Source organism: Panthera onca, chromosome B3, assembly GCF_046562875.1.
Source record: "Panthera onca isolate mPanOnc1 chromosome B3, mPanOnc1 haplotype 2, whole genome shotgun sequence".
In the NCBI taxonomy this organism is placed as follows: domain Eukaryota; kingdom Metazoa; phylum Chordata; class Mammalia; order Carnivora; family Felidae; genus Panthera; species Panthera onca.
The window spans coordinates 147,993,221-147,998,308 of NC_138344.1; the positions used below are offsets into that span (position 1 = coordinate 147,993,221).

The 5,088-nt window shown below is 45.0% G+C and overlaps 1 pseudogene; it reads right to left on the reverse strand.

Moving 5' to 3' along the window:
• Window positions 1-1,296: 1,296 nt before the first annotated feature.
• Window positions 1,297-3,461, reverse strand: LOC144616498 (disintegrin and metalloproteinase domain-containing protein 29-like; annotated as a pseudogene).
• Window positions 3,462-5,088: the final 1,627 nt, after the last annotated feature.

The window sequence follows — 5,088 nt, forward strand, 5'->3', positions numbered from 1 at the left end:
TGAGATGTGGCGGTGAGGAACGAGTGAGCCATTCTCAGTGCTAACACATTGTTGGAGGGCACCACCTAGGCCCCCAATCCCATCCTTGGGGAAAAATGTGTAGGGGACCCCAGCTGTTGTATAGAATTAAGAACATGTAGACTGTATCCTGCTGAAGGAAGAGGCAAGAGCCATTTGCTCAGGGTGTTGACAGGCAGCTACCTAAGAATCCAAGCTCCTGCTTTGAGTACCTGAGATGCATGGGGCCCTCCTGACTCAAGGTGGGGTTTCAGTGCACCCCCAACAAAGGAAATGGAGGCACAGGATTTTTGACTTACAGGGCCCAGAACAAGGGGGCACAAGTACCCAGGGAATGGCAGGCCTCCTTCCCACATTCCCTGTGATCAGGACATAGAAAACAGAGTAGCAAGTACCCAATTACATAGGAGTGGATGGAGCTGAAGTCCCTAGCTTTTCACAGGCTCACCTCTGTGTGGTTATTCTAGAGGGCACTCGGAAAACCAAAGGGGGAATCCTAGGCAGATTCTTATCTAAGATTTAACTCACTAAAAAGTAGGCAAAAGAAAGGGAGCAGGGATTCACATTCATCGGTCTCCCTCTGAATGCCAGAGTCATCCATAGGCACTTGTGCCTACCTTTTGGATTCATTTCATTGCGTCCTCCTTTCAGCCTCATGGTCTCAGTCTCCCACATTTTGAAATTTTGATCAAGGGAGGCACAGCTTGCGCTAGGTGGAACCTAATGCCAGTCCCCATTCCCTCACAATCACAGACACCCCAGTGTGGGATAGACAGTGTGGGTGGGTCATATCCCACCATTACCCTGGACCCATGCCGGATCAGGGAAAGAGAGATTACCTGGAGAATGAGAAAATGTTCAGTGCGCAAGAGCACAGTTTTGGAGAAAACTTATGAATTTGTCCCTAAGAGAGCTTGTGTCAACTTCTCTTAATTCTGGAAGCATATACCTCAGTTCAAGACCCAGATGCTGACTCAGGTCCTTTGCACATAATCTCGGGCTAAGTTTGGGCTCTTGGAGGCTTACACATATACATAGAGGCCACAACCACACAGTTTTTAAGTTTTGTTTCAGCGTTCTGTTCAGTGACACATAGAGACCTGTGTCAGAGCTGTGATGTGCCTGTGGACCCCTGTGTCTCCCACAGACCCCCGGAAACGTGGATGTCAGCTCTGCAGCCTTATTACTGTATTTTCACACATGTGCCAGTTGGATTGTCTATAGTTGTTCAGCAGTCAGGAGGCTAATTATGGATTGTCTTCAGCAACAATTAGTCCCTCAACTTTCTCGGTGTTGATAATCTGACATTTGTGGTGACACCACAAGAAATGCAGCTATTATGGCTTAAATGGGACCAAAAACCACTCTGAGATATACCAGGGATTCATGATTTTGCCTGACTGGCCGCATTCTTCTTGGAGGGGTCCACTGTCTGTGCTCCCACCAGTGCCTCGTCCAGTGCATCGTGGAGGATCCCAGCCTATGTGGCAATGGCAGTTCCTGTTATTGTCACATGACCCTCTGTGACTGCATTTCTCCGGGATACAGTCATAATTCAGCTGAGCCACACTGCCAGTGCAGTAGGTATCCTGACAGATGTTTCCAGGAGCATATGACATACCAGTTTTCACATGACCAATATCGGTTGTGCTATGACATGAATCCAGCTGCAAACACCAGAACCCTGAGATCTCAGACGGATGGAATCCAACATGCTCTTGTAGCTGAGGGAGATATGTGACATTACTACACTGCAGCCTTCCACACGGCACGTCTGTATGGGAACAGATTCAGCATTGAATTCCCCGGGGTCTTCTGCAGTGTCCATGTCTGCTGCCTTTGTGATTTATGGTATAGCAGACATCTTCACCTTTCCCACAATTTCTGCCAAAGATTTCTTGGCAGTGAATAGTGCAGTCAGTGCAGTTTCCGTGATAGCAGCTCTCTTCAGTGCACGGAGTTCCATCTTGCATATAGAAATCGTCATGGCATTCCAAGGATACCCCACGACAAAATTCTGGAAGATCACATATATTTTGGATGGTTCTGCAGAGTGTCCCAGCATCAGAATAGGTGCAGTGTGTACAGCATCTGCCTGTATTACATTTGCCCCCAGGGGTTAAAATACAATCACTCATACAGCACAGATTGCTGTAACACTGCTCTAAGGAGCTGCAGTCACAGTGCTTGCCTGGGTCAGCTAAGTAGTTTCAGAAATTATTGTGGGTCAGGCTTTTATTTCAATGCACCATTTAGATGTTGAAGAGGCACTTGCCTAATCTGCCACTCATTTTGTGCTGCATATAAATGAAGGAACACTTACTGAAAGCTTCAGGTGTACAAGGGAATTCGGTCCTAATGCAGTTGGACCTTTTCTGGCAAGCATATTCATCAGTGTCAACCCACTAACCAATATTTTTTGCAACCTGATGTGATGCTATGACAGACAAGAGTAAATAATGTCTGCCTAAATAACCCATCATGATGGGGCTTTGTGGATGGCATATACTGCATACAACTGGACTGAAATTAACTTCATGGGATCCATCTCTAATCGCAATTAAGGATGAATGTGGTTTAATAATTCGAAAACACTTGGACTCATAGTATCAAAAAAAAAAAGACTCTGATGCAACACATATTTGCCCATATTAGCTGGATATCTCTCATTATAAAATATCATGAAACCAATATGGTATCTTACATGAATCCCATGAAACAATGAGTCAATTAAGCTAACTAGCCTTATTAGGAATTGGGCACATTTTGACTCGTGGTTAAACACACTGTATATTGTTTTGGAACTGAGAGCAAAATCTCTGATGGGATGACTATAATTTACTATAGATCCTGAGGACTGCACTGGCATTTGCTTGAGGAACATGGGTCACTATCCTCCTTATCCCAGGTTATAAGTAGGTCCTATTGCATTGGTGTCTGCCATTATCTGAGAAACAATGTGTTCAAATGTTGGGAATTGCTGAGGTGTCTGATTTCATAGACAAGGTCATCCAACTTCATGATACCTTCAAGGCCCTGATAGCACGTGTCCATGGTGACCATGGAAAGAGGAATCTCCTCCAGGTAGCCAAGGTAGTAACAGTCTGGAGGCATGGAGGGGTAGTCCATCTGCAAGGCTCCCTGAGCATCCTGAGTCATCAGCAGCAGAGGTATGGACAAAAAGGGTTTCTAGCACCGCATGTGGATAACGTGTCTCTTGTCCCCAAAACACAGGCTACAGGACAGCCAGCCAGGCATCTGAACGCCCTTGCCATTGTCCAGCTCCTTCTTTGTAATTACCACCTCAAGGAGATGTAGCGCCATGAGGAATGACCTTGAGAACCCTGCACAGGAGCCAGCACTGCCCAGAGTGCAAACTGCAAGAGGGACGCCCTCAAGGTGACCTGGCCCTCTTCCAGCCTCATGCCCCTGCTCAGGGACATCTGCCAGTGAGAATGGATAAATGGAGGATCCTCAGCAAAGAGAGGTCTAGGTAGTCTGACAGAACAGAGGGCTGTGCCAGGTGGACAGCACCCTGCACCTGGGAGCCACCTGTGGGGTTAGGTAACAGTCCCAGGGTGTGGCATTGGGTGACCCTGCACATCAGTTCAGCTGGGGTGGATGTGGGAGAGGCAGGTGGGCCAGTTCAAGTGTGTCACATGGACATGGGTAGGGACTTGGACCCAGAGACGTGGCTCTATTCAACACATTCCATCTTTCCTCCAGCTAGTGAATATGAGATATGCAATTATAACACCCTGAAATTCTCTACCAATTTCATGTCCTTTGGTACTACTAGGTCACTTTCTATGGATGACTACTTTTCCTCATAACGGAGACCAATTCTTCCTACTTCCTTGGGATGTGGAGGTGGAGATTGCCAATTTTACCTTTATAGGTGATGAAAAAAATAGCTTTGTCGTTTTTCATGTCTCATTCTGGTTAGATATTAGTTTTCAAGCTATTTGTTTCTTTTGGTTTTTGCTTTGAAGCTTCCTCTGAGTTTACTGAGGAGAACATTTGCCAGTATTCCGTGTGATGCTTGGTGAACTACAAGGTTGTATTTTAGTATTTTTTTATGCCAGCTGGGGAGAACAGAAAGTACTGCTGACCATGTGTGAGCCCCAGGGGTTTTCCACTCTAATCCCTTATTGGAGTTCTTTCCTGGCCTCTGCAGTCTCCTCCCATGCATATGTGGTTCCCTTCTCAGCTGGAGATGCCGGGGAGTTGTGGTAACTTTGGCAGCTTGCACCATGGAGTCTGCACATGATCAAAAGACGTTATCAACAATGGAACTCTCTTGTTTGATTAAGTACCCTCTACTACTTTAAAAAACCCTGGGTCAGGCAGAAACCCTCAGAGTTGGCTTTTGGACAAGAGTCTGCATTCTCCACAGTGGCTGGCCTTCTGAATAAAGCTCAAATTCCTTTCCCACCAAAACTAAAACTTAGAACGGTGACTTTTCCTGCAACAGGCAGCTGAATTTGGGTTTTGATAACAATAAAACAGAGAGTGGAGTGGCAGTTGTCAGGGGCTGGCAGAGAGAGGCAATGAGGGTGAGATATCAAGAGGTGTGATTTTCTGTTATGCAAGATGACTAAGTTCTAGAGGTCTTCTCCACAATAATACACGTGTAGTTAACAATTCTGTACTGTACGGTTAAATTTTAGATCCACGAAGGTGGATCTCAGTTTCAGTGAGATCTCACCACGATAAAAGAATTTTGCTTCTCACACAAAGTATGCATGGGTAGACACTCTGTACTGATATGTCAAAATAATTTTTAAAAATTTGCATACTTTGGATCCTAACCATGGAGATCTGCCATTTACAAATATCTTCTTCCATTCCGTAGGTTGCCTTTTAGTTTTGTTTATTGTTTTCTTCACTGTGCAGAAGCTTGGTATTTTGAGGTAGTCCCAATAGTTCATATACGTATGTATTTAATTTTCTTGTAATATTTTTAATTTAAATTCAAGTGTGTTAACATACAGTGTAGTATTGATTTCAGGTGTAGAATTTAGTGATTCATCACGTACATATAACACCCAGTTCTCATCTCAACAAGTG